Source organism: Megascapheus bottae, chromosome 21 (assembly GCF_031878675.1).
Source record: "Megascapheus bottae isolate mThoBot1 chromosome 21, mThoBot2.hap1, whole genome shotgun sequence".
Classification (NCBI taxonomy): Eukaryota; Metazoa; Chordata; class Mammalia; order Rodentia; family Geomyidae; genus Megascapheus; species Megascapheus bottae.
This window is the reverse complement of record NC_143529.1, coordinates 36243616-36260900: the sequence shown is the minus strand read 5'-3', so window position 1 is coordinate 36260900 and position 17285 is coordinate 36243616. Positions and strand designations below refer to the sequence as shown.

Genomic DNA, 17285 nt, shown 5'->3' with positions numbered 1-17285 from the left:
CTTAGTTTGATTTTTGTTCAGCTTCTCAGAGACGAAATGAATGAAGACTTAGCTCCACTCCCCTGTCCTTGAGAAAATGGAGATGAACCAAACTAAGCTTCGCAGACTTAAATACAAAGCAAACTTGCGGAAGAGGTTTTGAACACTGGGCAGGGGGCTTGTCCAAGCTTTATTTGCCAGATCTGGCAAAGCACCACAGCGTATCCCTTCAAACCTCACCCTCTCCCAAGGGAACCTGGCACAATTCCTCCTGGTCAGGTCTGGATACAGGGTGACAGGCCCTGTGCAGATCCCTCTATCCAGTCACCTCACTTAGTATCTGTGTCCATCCCTGGTTTTCTGATAGCCATTTGGGAAGCACCTTTGACTTCTAGGTGTTTTTCTAGAGTAATCCAACAGTAATGCACAGGTAGTTTTCATAAGCCAGGTGCTCCAGCCAGGTCCGCTAAGCAATCACACCCACTGCCCCTCTCCTGGCCCCTGGCAGCCACCATCGGCTTACTTTTGAGCTCTGGCTTGGGCTCAGGGCCTGCTTCAACACAGCAGCCAGGCTGGGCAGACGCCCAGGCTTGAATGGTCTACGGTCCAATGATCTTTGAGCTCGGATTTTGTAGACACAGAATCAGAGATGAAAGACGGAATCCATCTGTGGATTCTGGATTCTGGACCTGAGGTCCGGCCTGGCCTTGTGGTTACTGAGTTTCTTTGTCATTTGCTTTCAGTTAAGCACCATGGGTAAAGGAATACGTTCAGTTCCTCAGCTCTCCTCCAAGTACCCTGATTTTCCAAACCAGTGCTGCTAACACGCGCGCGTGCGCGTGTGCGTGCATGCGTGCGTGCGTGCATGCGTGTGTGTTGAGACAGGGTCTTTCTTTCTAGGCAGCCCAGACTGGCTTCAAATTCACGATCCCCCTCTGTCACTGCCTCTAGAGTGCCAGGACTGCCTGTCTGATACAGGCTGTTTTACATATAAGCTGGGACCTCTGAGAGGGGATTTATAAAGCAAGGCCTAATAGACCAAAGCCTGAGCCAGCATCCCCTATGTTCCAGGACCTGTGGTGCTTTCGAAACTCACTCGGTGAACTGGTGTGGCTCACACCGAGGCAGCGTGTGTGAACGGGCTGGGGGAAACAGCTAGCGAAGCTCATAGCTGCCAGCCATACTGTCAGCGGAGAGGAAGGGGACAGAACGAAGTGACCCCGGCCTGCAACAGCCAGAGGGCTGCACACACGCCGACACTTGCACATTTACACACACACTCATTCCCACATGTACACAGCCACACATTCAAGACATTCACTCTCACGCACGCACACAGAGAACCAGACAGAACTCGCGCAGGACAATCCAAATGCAAAGTGTGGCTCCAGAGTCCCTCTGCCACAATTCCCAGGGGGCTTCCCTCACGTGGGCACTGCAGCTGGGGCCACAGGTCCATGGCTCAGAGCACCCAGCAGGCCCCTCAGTCCCGCTCACCTCTGGGGAGAGCACGAGAGGTACTGACCCCACCAGGATAATCTCTCCTCTGACCTTGGGCGGGCTGGGAGAGAAACGAGCATGGGCTGTAATATTGGGCCCAGGGCTGACTGAGCCTGCAGTGATGCCACAGAGAACCTGCTCCAGAGACGCTGGGTCTCCAGAAGCAGGAGGGTGGGAGGGCGGCCGAGACAGGAAGAAGAGAGGCAAGGGGAGCTTCTTCTTATCACACATTTGGTTCTGTTAGTCTTGAGACTTGACAGAAACCTTGGTCCCGTGTCCACTGCTGGGGCCCCAGGAACCGAATTTACACAAGGTGTACACGTAAGAGAAAGTCAGGAATAAGTTCCTTGCGTCCATTTTCCCCTGTCTTCCATATCTAAGATTCCACATCCACAGATTCAACCAAACTCAGATCAAAAAGAGAGAGAGAGAAAAAAAAGTACTGTCTAGGGCCAGGAGTTTGGCCTAGTGGTTAAAGTGCTTGCCTAGCATGCATGAAGACCCGGGTTCGATTCCTCGGTACCACATACATAGAAAAAAGCCAGAAGTGGTGCTGAGGCTCAAGTGGTAGAGCTCTAGCCTTGAGAAAGTCCAAGGACAGTGCTCAGGCCCTGAGCTCAAGCCCAGGACTGGCAAAAAAAAAAAAAAAAAAAGTACTGTCTACTGCCTGCTGCGGTGAGCATGTACAAAGATTTTCCCTGTCTCTACCTCCCAAACAGTACAGCACAGAAACTATTTACATAGCATTTACATCGAAACCCCTACAGATGGTGCTCTCCCTAAATGGTGGTTGCTCAGTCAACTTTGGAGAATGGAGGGCGACTCCCGGGCACAGAGATAAGGAAATAGGAGCTTTTCTGATTGGGCTGGAAAGGTCTTCAAAGACCAAGCCGGTTCCAGCACTCTGGAAATAAACAATGGCGGAATCCTTCTTTGGCTTGTACCTTCTATCCCCAAAGCCTCAAATATGTGGAAAATGCCCCACCTGTCCTCCTGCCCAGCCTGCTGGAAGTGGGCAGAGGCAGCTCTTGAAGACTGAGGCAGAGTTTAGTCCGGCACTGGAGCTTCCTTAGCTGGAGACCCTTTCCCTCTCACCCTCCCCACTGCCCAGGCTTCGCTTCACTGTCGACGACCTGGCCCACCTTCAGCTGCTTCACTGACAGCTGTGCAGGTCTGATGGATGGCCTGCAGGTCAGCGGTGGCACAGCCACCAGGCTCGCTTCTCTGCTTTGTACCTACAAGGTCAGGAACAGAAAGACCAATTGGCCAGGAGCTTGAATGTACACTGCAGAAATTACAAGTAAATCTCAAAACCACACACTGGCAAAACACAGAGCCTAAAAACTGGCCCTAGAAAGTTGTACCTCATGATGATCTTCAGACAAACCCAGCAATTTAAAAAACCAACACCCATTTAACCTTCCAGGTCACAGTCACAAAATCGGCTCCAAAGGGGAGCGTCCCTCCCCTCCCTCCAGCTTCTGGGTCCAATAACCCTGGAACAGCGCCAGAAAAAGCAAACCACACAAATGCCACCTGGGAACTGCTGGAGTCGGAGCAGTCCCCACTGTTAGCTTCCTTCTGTCCTTCCTGCTTGTCTATGCCATGCCCCAGTCCACAGCCCAGTCAGGTGAGCAGGCGGGAGGCTCTGTTGAAGAAGCCACTGAACCTTCAGAGTGGACCCGGTCAGAGCTCAGCCAGCAGCCCATGGATTCTGGAAACCCTTGCTGGGCAAAAGAATGCTAGGAATGCAATGCCTCTCCCTCGACTTCCAGCAATCCCTGCAGACCCATGCTAAGGACGGCTGCACTTGGCCTTCCAAACCCAAGAGCTCCGTGGGTGGAGAACTGGCCCTGGGACCAGATAGGCCTTGCGCTCTTCATTCGCTGTCTACACCACCTCTGGACCTGCTGACACCCCAGACACGCTCTCTACCCTAGCGCACACACAGACGCTGAAAACAGGGATAAGGCAGAAAAGATGGGAGGTTGAAACTATCCAAAGCACTTCAAAATCTCCACGTGCCCTGAGGAACAAGCAAAAGCCCAGTGGTCTCCCCAGCATCAGTGTAAAGCCCGAGTGCCTGAACGATGTGTTCAGCTCAGTTGTAGCCAGCCCGTGCCTTGGATGCACTAACTACATGGGGGCACGTGTCTGGTGATTCTACGAGGGGCAATGTTCCTACTGCCAACCAAGAGAGAAAGGTCAAAGCAGCAGGGGAAATACCCACAACGCTGTAGCAGGATGCCCTGCAGGCCCATGCTTCCCTACGCTCACCAGCTAATGCTTCCTGTTCCAAGCATCCACTCTCGTATTTCAAGGACCAGTGTCCTCCCAGCCCCCCCTGCGACAGGGGAATGGGGTCACGGGAACCTCACCGGTTATGAGAAGAAGAGCTGCTTTGTGTGCACACAAAGGACAGCCAACAAACCTGGGCTGTCAGGAGAGAACAAGTTGCTGGGCTGGTTTTTCTGCGGAGATCAGAATTCTCAGAAGGGAAACTGACATGAGGAGCAGCCTGGGAGAGCATGGGTGCCAGCTTCAGAGTAGCACAGAGGTGACAGCTGAGCCCATGAGGGGGCACCGTGAGCTGCAGAGGACATGAAGAAAGACCGTGAAGGAGACACCTGCAATCAGACCTACTCCTAGCCAGGAAGCCGGCAGCTACGACAGCTCATTCAAGCATGGCAGCCTTCCAGGAGGGAGAGGCTGAGAGCTGAGGTCAGAGGAGAAGCCCCAGGACCTGCCCTTTGGTCATGAGAGACCCGGAGTGGACTCTGCTCTCTGTGCCTCAGGGCACTTTGAGGCTGGGGACACATGCAGCATATGGTACCCAGATCTCTGGGGCCTGAATGCCTGTGCCTGCTGGGCCTTCACCATGGGCCTTCCAGAGCCGACTTGATAGGAGGGGCCCAATGCCAGGCCAGGGTCGCCCCCATCTGCATGGAATGACCAGCCCAGCGGCCAATGCAGGGGGCATGAGGCCTACCCCTCACCTACACCCAGGGCAAGACAACTGCAAAAGGGCCACGGCGGGCCAGAGCTCTGGACGCAGTCAATAGGGGATGCCTGGAGACCGCACATTGTAACCTGGCCCTCCCCAGCTCTGGGGCTCCAGCAGCCTCTCCCCTGCCCATGCCCCATCAGCAGCCTCTCTGCCTGCCCATGCCCCATCAGCAGCCTCTCTGCCTGCCCATGCCCCATCAGCAGCCTCTCCCCTGCCCATGCCCCACCAGCAGCCTCTCCCCTGCCCATGCCCCATCAGCAGCCTCTCCCCTGCCCATGCCCCATCAGTAGCCTCTCCCCTGCCCATGCCCCATCAGCAGCCTCTCCCCTGCCCATGCCCCATCAGCAGCCTCTCCCCTGCCCATGCCCCACCAGCAGCCTCTCCCCTACCCATGCCCCATCAGCAGGCTCTACAACAGCATTTTGCCTATCTTTCCCCAATGCTGAGCCCCATACATGCCGGCCACATGAGAGCAACAGACCAGTCTCGGCTGGACCCCAAGCAGAGTCTAGACAGGAGGGAGTAGTGTGGTCTTGCCAGATGCCAGTGAGGGGGCCTGTGTGAAAAGTCACCAATGGTGACGTGTGGCAGCGTACAGAAGGCCACAGTGGTGGGTGACATCTCCCTAGGCTGACTTTCCCTACAGGGGAATGAGCTGCTTGCCCTGTTCCTTTGCTGAAATTCAGGTGTCTCTAAATTGGGAAATAGACAGGGAGGTTTCTTTCTAGATGCCTCCTAATCCCAAAGTCATGCTTCCTTCAAAGTCCCCAACCCCAACACCCCGTAGCAATGTGAATATCTGATGTGTCCTTTGAAGAGCACCATGACCCCAAGAAGGTGAGAGTCCCCGGGGGGAGGGGAGAATGGGGACCTGTGACCCCTTAGGACTTAGCCCACAGTGCAACAGTGATGTGAATTCCATGTGTACAGAAAGGTATGGGAGTAGGACAGAGGAAACTGTCACCTAAGAAACATCTCCCTAGATGAACACAGGCCTTCTCAATGTTCAGATCACAAGGCACAGGGCCAAGTGCCACTCAAACTGATGAGAACCACAAAAAGGGGCTTTGACAACGTGAGGAGAGATGCCCATCCCGGAGGCCAAGACTCCTGCCAGGAAGTCACCACCACCAGGAACTGACCACCGCCTGTCAGCGGCACACAGCTCATGGGGCAAGAGAGCTCCCAGAACCTGTCTCTCTGCCACAGTACTAGGGGTGTCCAAAGATTTCCATCCTGCCAGCCAGGATCGGGGCAGTGCAACGCGTGGAGAGGGACGACCACTCCCAAGTGGTCCAGGAGTCATCTGAGATGGAACTCAAGAAGCCATGACAGCAGCTGGCAGAGGCCTCCCTCCTCACCCTCGTGCCTCCCAGGTCAATCACAGCAGATGCCCAGGGACCCCCTCAAAAAAGGCAGCGCTAATTTTCTGCACTTTACAGAAGACAAGGTGCCACGACCCCTAGGGCTGACGGTGGCAGCCACTTGGCACTTCAGGGCCAGCAACCACCTGAAGATGGAAGGGGGCTGAGGAACCCTCCCTACCAGGCTCAGAAGGAGTGGAGCCTGTCCACACCATGATCCTGGGCTCCTTACATTCCCCATCTGCAAATGAGAAGGAATTCTCCGCGCCTGGCCCCGCCACAGGCTGCAGACCCAGTGAGGACAGAGGTGGGAGGGCCCGGTGGGGTCTGTGCCCACGGGGATCCTCTCAGTCCGGGGCAGTTCTAGTCTTTGCTTCTCCTCACACCACAGGAGTTGTGTGTCTCCAGGGCAAGGGCCTCGAACATGAGACACCCAAGACCACGCTGGTGCTCTGTGGCCTGGCTGACTGTGGTGGGCCTTCCACTGCAGGAGATCGTTCCACAGAACTACACTGGCAGACTGGCGATGGGCCTTCAGTTAAGTGCGGTGTATATCAACACTAATAAAAGTGAACAGTTCACTCAGGTGGAGGCATGTGCAAGTGAGGGGAATCTCACCTGACACAGGTGATCCGTGTGCTTACACAGAAGACAGAAGTGAGCCGCTTACCTCTCCCTGAGGTCACAAGTCCTAGGAGAATGTGACAAGGAACACAATCAAATAATCTCCCACATCCTCACACGAAGCCTATGCTGCAAACACAAGAAGGGGAGAGGTAACAAGAAACAACCAGCTCCCCTCCCCACTGCATCTCCACCCACTCCCTCCTCACCTGGAGGCCAAATTCCTCCTGCCTAGAACCTGTGCAAGGTCAAGTGCAGGGTTCTGCTGTTTGTGTGTGGCCTTCCAGGAATGCCACAGGCAGGAAGCCTGTACTATGCTCCAGAAAGCTGCTGCCCGCCTCTCCCCGACCCCACCCAGGGGCTGTAGCTGGTAGCCATTGTTTTGGAACATTTTACAAATTCGATTATTATATAAATGAGTGGTCAAGAGTGAACCCAGTGGCTTGCATGACCATTCAACTGTTTCTTTGGAAAGACTCAGTAAAAAATGATTCACTGAAAAGTGTGCTGCCAAACACACTTTAGACAGAATCTCTAGAAGGTCTTTAAGTATCCTAGGTCCTTGTGTGTCAAGCTTGGGTCCAGGCAGCAAACCCACCCTCGGTAAAGACCTCTACACCTGTTACCTGGTCAGGAATACTAGACAGTCGTGAACAGTTTCAAGAAATACATCTTCTTGTGCTTTTTTGTGTGTGGATCTTGAACTCAAGGCTTTACGCTCTTGCTTAGTGTTTTTGGTCAAGGCTGGCATTCTATCACTTGAGACAGCTCCACTTTTGGCTTTTTGCTGACTAATTGGAGATGAGTCTCATTGACTTTTCTGCCCAGCCAGCCCAGGCGAATTCTCATCTGTGGCCTTCACTGGAAATCTGAAGGTGACATCTTGAACGGACCCATCTGACGACCCACCCGCAGGAGGCAGCTAGTAAAAGGAGGCCTAGAGACCCTGATACCACCAGAGAAACCTGTGGATGCCCAACTGGACAGTCTTTCCTAAGGCTTCCCTTTCCTTGACTGTCCTGACAATCCCACTGGGTTCTGTGAAAGTACACCAATGTGGAGTTTCCTTCTTCTGGCTTTTCTACATTCGGGGAAATAAAGTGTTTGTACCAGGTGAACAGGAGAAAATTTCCAAAATGCCCATGAAGCCAGGATGAAAAACAACATATTAACACCTATCTTCAGAATCCTGGGGGAAGTGATTATCATGGCTGGCGGGGTGTCCTCTTCAGAGCACTGCCTGGTACTCCAGACTGGGGTGTCCTGAGAACATGGCTGTCCTCGAGGCCTCTGTGAGTCAGTCAGCTGGTCACAGAGCAGAGGAGGAACTGAGAGTCATCACCCAAGGTCCAGACCAACGTGCCACAAAGCCAGCCTCTATGAGCATGCCAAGCAGAGGTGGCCAAATACAAAGGAAACAATCGTAGGCCATGCAGGATGCCTTCACGCAGGGCAGAGTGCTAGCCTGGGTCCCCAGGCTGAGTGTGTCCTTCCTTCGTCCCCGCTTTCCTGTAGTATACAGAACTGCCAGTCAACAGGCTAGACGAACGTTAAATATCCTGCCTAATCCGGTAAAGGGAGATTACCACAGGATCTTGGAAGAGTTTCTGTCTCCAGCAAATGCTGAGTGGGATTGGAAGATTCAGTGTGGACTCAGTCCGGGCTCTCTCACTGAATGCTGTGACCACAGTGAGCTCTCTTCTCCTCCTCACTGCTTTGTAACATGATGGCACACAAAGGTTTCTCTCCCCCTTTTCTTTCAAGGGCTGGTCCCCCCAGCTTCCTTGCTTTTTCTTGTCCCTCCCAAGGGTCTTCTGACCGTGCAGATCCTCCTTCCCACAGGTCAAATCTGCTTTGTCTAGTAACTTTCACCTTAGCAACAGTGAAAGAGGCAACAGGGGAGAAAGGGCAGCCTGGAGCCTCACAGAGCAGCCTTGCAAAGGGATCCAATTCTTCCATGCCTGACTCATTGGGGACTAAGAGTTCCCTTCTCTCTTCAGCTATGCCAGGGGCTGGGCTCCTTCTGCTAACACTGGGTCTAGAACAGTGGGACAAGGGTGGGTGTATGTGTGTGTGTGTGTGTGTGTGTGTGTGTGTGTGTGTGTGTGTGTGTGTGTGTGTGTGTGTGAGTGTGGTGTCTTTCTAAGAGCACCAGAGGGTTTGTGACTCCCCGATCTGATGAATATTTCAGGCCTCTCTTTTTGGATAATAGGCCAAACACTCAAAGTGGATAATGGAAACTGAGTCAGAAAAGGAAAACACTAGAAAAACATTTGAAGCCCCAAACCTTAATAAAGTTATAATCTAAATTTTAATATTTTAAAATAGTTTCTCCCAAAATGGATCTTCAGTTTCCCAATCTCACTAAGATAACCACAGTAAGTCACCCAGAAACACAAGACAAAGTCCCATTTCAGGAAACATCTTGCATTTACACAGTATATTTTTCAAAATGTAGCATTGGGGAAAAATTGAAATGCAAATTAGAGACATGCCAATGCCAGCTCAGTGCCAGTGGCTCTATACAGGACTCAGAGCCAGAACTGTGGTGACTCCAGGACCCCCTGGGCAAAAAAGTTAAGATCCCATCTCAACAGGAGGAAAAAAACAAAAACAAAAAACCAAAAAAGCGAGGTGTGGTAATGCATGCTTTATATGCCAGCTACTGTGGGAACTGGAAGTAGGATAAGGCCAGTGAGATCTTGTCCCCAAAATGACCAAAGCAAAAGGGGTGGGGGTGTGGCTTAAGGGGGAGAGGTGCCGTGGTCAGGACATGGTTGAGCGTCTTCCAGAGGTTCAAGTAATAGAGCATCAGTCCCCAGTGTGGTGAAAGATTCCAAGTCTAGCAAGGCTACCAGGAAGGAGGGACAGGTTTGGAAAGGTCATTTCTAAAGAGATGGGCTCCACGATATTTGTCTCCCACAGAAAGGCTGCTTTCTAGAAAATAAACAAAATAAAAAAAATTTCTTTGCTACAGAAAGGAGTTGCTTCAACATTTTTTCCATTCCAGAGTCACTCTGGAAAGACTCAGGAACAAAGCAGTGCTACCCACAACAAAGACTGGCCTGGAAACCACTCACCTCCCTCCTGCCCTCCCGAAAACCATGACCTCACCTTCCATTCCTCCAGAAATCCACTCCACATTGTCACCAAAGAATCCCTGTGCAAACAAACACCAGGACTGGACTGAATGGCAGGAAATGTGGTGGTGTTTTCTAATTTTAACTTCCTCCAGGAATGCCTGCATTCTGACCACACAGGGAAAATAAAAGCTCCCCAGACCTACATAGCCAACATTCCTTCGCAGCCAAGCCACATGCCCCCAGCTCAGAGCAAACCGTGCCCACGAGGGACCCTTCCTAACTCACACACAAAGTGACCACTGAGTCCGGTAACAGTAGAGCGGTCCAGGCAAGGTGCACCAGAGTCAGGCTCAGCCCCACTGCCACTGTGTAGTGACAGAAGCCAGGCTCCACAATCTGGGGTCACAACCGAGTGGGGCCTGGGGCACAGAACTCTTCCTGGCACTTTCCTGGGACGGGAAGATTCCAAATGAGCCTCCCCTGATTTTAAAGGTCCAGCAAACCAAGGGGCAAATGGGAGGTGACATTTGCAATGCTCAAGACTAAGGAAGTCTTACTCCAGAAAAGTCAAGAATGGTAAGAAAAAAACACGGCAAATCCAGGAAAAGGATTTTCCTATTGCAAGGAATCAGATCCATGTCACAGTCACAACAGCAGCCCCTATTTAAACAGGCAGACAAGGGCCTCACATCTGTAGTTACACAGGAGATACTGGTGGGAAGAGTGTGTGACCTCAGGCCAGCGAGGGCAAAAACCATGGAACCCTAACATAACTAAAAGCAGTGGGAGCATGGCTGAAGTGATTCAGCACCCACCTCGCCACGTAGGAAGCTCTGAGTTCAATCCCCACTACTGCATTTAAAAGGTCAGTTCTGGGCTGAGAATGTGGCTTAGTAGCACAGTGCTTGCCTAGCATGAGTTTGATTATTCAGTGCCACATACACAGAAAAAGCCAGAAGTGGCGCTGTGGCTCAAGTGGTAGAGTGCCAGTCTTGATCAGTGGCCAGGCCCTGAGTTCAAGGCCCAGAACTGGCAAAAACAAAAACAAGAGAACAAAAACAAAAACAAAAAGAGGGTAGTGGTGGGGATACTAAGGCAGGAGGAAAGCAATCCTCACTGAGTTTACACAGCCCCCCCACTCCCTACCCTCGGTGGAAGGACTAACAGCTACTTTGCCCACTGTTGGGTACTGGAAAACACAGCCAGCTCCTGTCAATCATCATGAGTCCTGTTTGCTTGGCCCAGCAAAACAAACAAAAAGGTGGGGGTGGGTGGGGGATGGGCAGTTTGGACCCTGGAGAACGGTCCATCTGAATATCCTTTTCTCCCTCCTTGCCAGGCCAAATGCCACACTGAATGCGAAGGTCTCCAGCAAAGGCAGTTCCTCTAAGGCTGGACCCAGAGTTCCCCAAGGGAGGCTCAGAGCCACCCTACTGCTCACCCTTTTATGGACACTGAGGGTGGTGGGCTCAGCACCCAGCCTCTCTTCTTTAGCCAGGGCTCCCTACGAGGACCCAGGCCACTCTGCAGATGAGGGGTCTATGCCCAGGGCAACTGAGTTGCTCAGAACCACATCCTGTTTTGGCTGCACATGGGGTCAGTCAAACCAGCGCCACTTGCCCCCACAAGAGCCCGTGGAAAGCAGACCCACAGGAGAGACCTCTGCTTCAGAGGGCCAGATCTGGGCCCCAGGGTTCACTGCCGGTCAGTAGCCAGCTGCAGAGGGACACTCCTGGGACTCTGGCAATCAGAGGCTGACAAACTCCTTTGGGCATTAAAATGATTGCCAAGTGCTCTAAAGACGTGATGTGGTCAGCGATCGGCTGGTCAGCCTGGTCAGGCTGGTCGCCTGGTCAGAGATCGGCTTGGTGTGGCTTTCTTTCACGGCTCCCATAGTTCCGATGTCACCAGGGGAGTGAATGGGCACCGGTGGTCAGAGGTCAGCCAGGGGGCCTGCAGCTCAGTCCTCACAGCTCAGCCAGGGGGTCCACCACTAGTATAAACGGGCTATTGGTGCTCACTCAGCTCGGCAGCTTTAGGGTGTCACCTGTCCCACCTGTGAGACTGCAGGTACAGGGTCAGAACAGCCCCTGGATGCCTGGGGCTCTGGAGCCTGCTGGATTCCCCACCCCACAGGCCTTGGAGAAGGCACAGAACTTGCCTATCAGCTCCTCTTCAGCTCTAAAAAGAGCAAAAATGACATCCACCCTAAAAGGCTACCTTGGTGGGCAGTGAACACCTGCGAGGCACTTAGCACTATGCTATCCACAGCTGACACCAAGTACGCCCTAGTCAGCTGAGAGCTGGTCAGACACGGGCCACATCGGGCTTGCTGGGCCAGAATCTACACTGTGACGGTGTCTCTGGGCAAGTCCTGTGCACATAAGCTGGACGGGAGAAGAGCTTGGCTGGAAGACTTCAGCATCTGAGCACTAGGTCTGCAGGAGCAGGCTCCTCTAAGAGATCCTTTGTCTAAGATTAGACACCAGTCCAAGGTCATGTGCGCACGCGCACGTGCTAGTTTACTGACCCAGGCTGGCTCACACATGCGCACATGCTTGCTTTCTGTCCTGGGGCTGGGCTCAGTGTAGCTTTGAACATCTACAGAGTTTCATCTTTGAAGGACAATTTGATTCAGTTTCTCACCCACCCAAGCTTAAGCCACTAACAGGATTAATGGGGGCTTCAGCCAGGGACCTTGCCAACTCACCCCAAGACCTGGGCCCTGGGCCTGCATTTCAGAGCAGCTTACTAAGGCACCCATTGTTCCCACCGTGCCACTGCCGTTCTCAAGTTCTCTCTGCAAATAGCTTATCTGGTGTGTGTGTGTGTAGAAGCTCCTCACGGCTGGGGGAGCACTCACAGCTAAATGTCTGATGTTTCTCACTGTCCCCCCTGTGGCCCACCACGGAGGGGAGGGACAACACACTGCTGCCATCCTAACGTGACCCACATGGCCTCACTGCTCACCTGCCACCTCTCCAAGTCCCTTCTTCAGCCCTCTCGTCTCCTTCTGTGCCCACTATCAGTCAAAGGGGGCACAAATGCAAACTACTGTAGTTATCACAAAACAAGCACAGGCCCAAGAGACAGACGCTCTGTCTAACTGCAGGAAGGCCCTAGCACACCTGTCCTGACAGCACATCTGCCCTGACAGGCATTCCTGTAGTGATACTCCCATCCCCCCCTTGAGCACTGAACTAAGCTACTCTAAACTCCTGGTGGACTATAACCTTGATAGAACTTAAACTCTGAGTGGTTCAATAAAGGGATAAAGCCAACAATCTGGCCTGTAGTTACTAGAAGGCCATTTTCTAGAGAAGACCTAAATACTGTCTGCCTTGTTCAAGCCCATTACCCCACCTGACCAAGTGGGTGGTACTGGCTAGCATGGTCCTTGGCAGCAGACACTATGATGGATGGACAGTTTACCTGACAGTGGTCCCCCCGGGCTCGAGGCCATCCTTTGCAGGGGTCACTGGGTAAAAACTGGGGCCCCTTTCCTAGAAGGCATAGCTGTCCGCATAACATGCAGGTACTGAGCTCAGTAGCAGGCCTCTGGCCGCTGGGTGTGGAGGCTCAGAACAATGAGAGTAGTTTCTGTGGGATGAAGAAGAGCCAAGGACCAGGTAGCACTAAGGACACACCTCCCAAAGGACCAGGGAAATCAGGGGCAGGGCAGTAAGGTGGAATGGCTCTAGGACAAACTACTTCTATGCAATTTTTTTTGTCCTCAAACTGCTTGGTGGCTCCTTTTCCCTGTAGGGTACAACATGAGTAGTGTCTGCCTGTTTCAAGATGGGACTATTTATAGAGTCAGGGAGTCCCCAGGCACAGTAAATAAAGCTTTTCGGGTTCTGGACACAGGTCAGTGATACCACACTCGAGTGCAGCCAGATTTCCAGACTCCAGTCCTGTTGCTGGCCCTCGGTGCCTTGGCATGGCGTGTGCACACGCAGGAGCTACAGGCAGAGCCCTTGCGCTGTTGCTGCCACTGAGGTCACAGAGACAGAAAGCTGATCCATTTCAGGCCACAAAACACCTGTCTTCCATGGGGCTCCCCTTGAAATATTCGATTCCTGAACCAGGCTTTGAGAAACTCACTCCATACCTCCTTCTCCCCCAGTTCCTGGAGCCCCACAACAGGCACCACTCACAGGCCAGACGTCAGCCAGCCCGAGGGGACAGGACAGGGGCAGATGCCAGGTGCCCCACACTGCTCTAATTGGGTGTTTTACTATGATTCCCTTGTCATACAAGGGCAGGGCCCACTGTGGTGAAACCTGAACTGCACCTACCCCACGTGACCACTGAGACACCCAGACCAGCTGGGTTTCCCAGCTGGAGAGGGCGGCTTGTTAGCACCCCGGGCTGTAAAACGCCTGTCAGTGAGGGATGGAGCCCTAAGCCACCGATCCCAAGGGCACAAGGACTGAGTCAGGAGCTCACAGTCCACACACTCCTATGGACTTCCAAGTGGGCCCCACACAACCAGGGTGGGGCTGGGGACACATCTATCTGCCCCAGGGCAGTGTGTCCACAGACCAATTCATCACTCACTCTAACCCTTCCAGGGACAGCAGAGGGACTGAGTTCATGACTTTCAGGAGTCTCTATGTATCCTCAGAAGAAAAAGAGTTGGGAAAGTGCTGCCAAGTTCTGGGAGCCCTGCTGACCTAAGAACCCACGAGACAGACTGAAAGCAGTTAAAAATGGAACTCAATCGCACAGCTAATAAGCAGAGAAGGGAAGTGCCACTCTGCCTTACTTTGAGGTGTCAAGTGAGGCGACACACTGGACTGAGGACGATGTACCTGGACTGGCAGAATCAGTCCAGGAATGGCAGGCTGGCTCTGGGGGACACTAGGGAGAAGGGTGTGACTGGCTGTCTTCCTGTTTCTACAGTTCCGGAAGATCACTAACATGTCTATTATCCCTATAATAAAAAGATCCTGACAAACCATCATCTCAGAAATGATAGCATTCAAGCACTCACTGCCCTGGCGGGGGTGCAGAAGGGGCCCACGCTGTCATTCTCAACCTCAGCTGGGCACCAGAGGGGTTGTGAAAATCCACAAGGCCAGGGCTGGAGCTCCAGACCAGCTGAGGGCCCACCAACCCACTAAGGGAGGCCCTGAGCGGTGCCTTCATTCCTTCCTGGTGAGAGGAAAGACCAGAGACCAAGATGTCTAAAGATAGACAATTAAATTCTTTAAAATTCAGGAGCTACCTGGCAACGTTCGGTGTCAGCTGGACATGGGAACAAAGGAGCGCTGAGACTTGCAGGTGGAGAGTGGCCCGGGTCTGGAGTGCCAAGGGCAAGAGGAAGGCCCTGGGAAGGGCCATGCAGGTTCTGCCCAGTGACTGCAGGTGGAGAAGTAATGCCAGAAGTCCAGCTTGCAGACTCAAGAACACTGTCCAGAAAGACTCGCTTCATTCTGAGAAACCAGGGAGCGTGGACACGTGCAAGTCAGATCTGTACTCTGCCGTTCTTGGAAAAGGACACAGGCACGGAGGGCACACTGTCTAGCAGGGTGAGGCAGGCACTCACGGCAGGCTTGCTGGCTGAATTGGTAGATGAGAACAGGAGAGAAAGCAGGAGGGCTTTGTATGCCTCCAAGTCACACCCTGGCAGCCTGGCACACCTGGGGTTCCCTCGAGACTGCCTTGTTCCACAAGACCCAAGGGGAACACGTGGTGACACCACTTCCACAGCTTGGGAGCAGGCTCTGAACACTAAGGCAAAAACAGCCAGTCTCTGGTCATACCCAAAACCTACCCAAAAGGAAGCCATACACATCCTATATGACCTTAGGTACCTAAGTTTTTTGCAATTGTAATCCTCTGCTAGGACAGTCCTAGATGTGTACTAATTATTATAAACAAGGGAAACCATGGAGCCTATGTTCCTTTGGGTCTGGCTTACTTCACTTAATATGATTTTTTCCAAGTCTTTGCATTTATAGGAAGAGACTAAATGAAAGGACCTCTAGGATATAGAAACAAGAGCTTTATCTTATGTGATAGTTGTTGTTAATGTACTGCATTATTTCTCTTCTCTTTTGTTGTCCTTTGGTTAATCTCATATTGTTACTGTATCTGACTTTGTTACCTGGTATATTGTATATACATTTATTTGTTTATTTGAAATAGGAAAGGGAAGGGAAGAGGGGAAAACAAGATGATTGGGAGGGGGTAAAGGGAGGGAACTAGGGAAAAAAAAAACATAAGAGGGGTATCAATGTCTGAGAACTAATGCGCCTACTACCTGGCAAATGTAACTGTAACCCCTCAATTACCTCAATAATAAAAAAATAAATTGGAAAAAAAAGAAAGCTACACACAAAACACCACAAAAGCCCAGCAAAATACAGTTTCATCAACAGTGACAAAAAAAGGCCTTGCAGCACTGGTATCTAGAAAAATACCAGGTAAAAATGTCAACTGTTCCCAGGGCCACCAAGGAGGGGAGAGAAAAGACCTTAGGCTTAGTAATTTATGCATATCCTTCTAGTTCAAAGGCAGCACCCAAGATCTCCTCTGAAAGGGCTTGAACTTCCAAAGAAGCAAGATCTAGAACATTCCATCAGTCATTATCACTCAGGCAACTTGAGTCTCTGACTGTCTGGTGGACAAGCTCAGCCATTTCTCAAGTGCTCATTCCATCAGCTCAAGATCTGGTGGGGCAGATGGGCCAGGGAAGGGCGGGGCTTCCTCACAAATGACAGGGGCCCAGTGGGCACTTTGGGGAGTTTCCTGCTCATGGCTAATCAGAAAAGAGATGTCTGAAAGCAAGCTGCTTAGGAGAGAGGTTAATGTCTGAAAAACCTATGAGACAGGGCAGTAAGGGACAGGACCACTGGATTCTGTGGGACTGGACTGTCCCTCCCAGATTCTACTGACCACTCAGCCGTTCTCCTGTCTCACCTGAGACTCCAGGTTTCCACCTTCCATAGAATAGCTTCGATGGGCCCAGTATAGTACCCCTGGGTGGCTGTGGGATTTGAAGGACTGAGGCCCCGTGTGGAATAGAACAGTACACTGGTGAGGGCCTCCCATCCAGGCTCCTGCAGATAGCAGTTCTGCTGGGTCCTTTAATGGTCTGTGGCAAACTGCTAAGGACACTGAACAGCAAATATTCCTGAGGACATTATTATTGCCATCCTCGTGAATACAAGGGCAATGTGCCACTGTGAACATCCAACAAGAATCAGGACAAAATCCTAGCTCTTCAGAAGACTAAGATCTGAGGATCCAGGTTCAAAGCCTGCCTGGGAACTAAAGTCCGTGAGACTTTTATCTCTAATTAACCACTAGAAAACCAGAAGTGGTGTCGTGGCTCAAGGGATAAGGCAGTAGCCTTGAGCTGAAGAGCTCAGGGACAATGCCCATGCCCAGAGTTCAAGTCCCACGACTAACAAAAATAAATAAATAAATGAAAGAATCAACATGAAAGAAAACAGCAGTGTGAACACTTCCTGTGTTCCATGTGTGTTAACCCTTCCACAGCCATGTCCAATGCTGCTTTGATTAAGCAACATTTCTATTCTCTGCCCACACAGGACCACCAAGTATGAATGAAAATAACATTGTTTCTCCAGTTTCTGGGAACTTTTAGAAGTCACAGGGAGAGAAGGAATAGAAATTGAGTCCCATGTTTAGGGATCCTCAGAAACAGTATGTGAACGAGTCAAAAAAAATAAATGAAACATGAGACCCAGGTGTCCC

General features: G+C 51.9%; 1 protein-coding gene across 2 annotated transcripts in view; it reads right to left on the bottom strand.

Annotated features, from left to right (window-relative positions):
• The window catches only part of Sh3bp4 (SH3 domain binding protein 4), a 55131-nt gene that overhangs the window by 26898 nt on the left and 10948 nt on the right, over nt 1-17285 (bottom strand). The window contains exon 1 of one of the 2 annotated variants that reach the window (XM_090355093.1): nt 6469-6543. The exons of the other annotated variant lie outside the window; for it this stretch is intronic. The gene's annotated coding sequence lies outside the window, so the exon portion shown is untranslated. Of the gene's footprint in view, nt 1-6468; nt 6544-17285 lie in introns of those variants that run through there. 2 annotated transcript variants of the gene reach the window in all.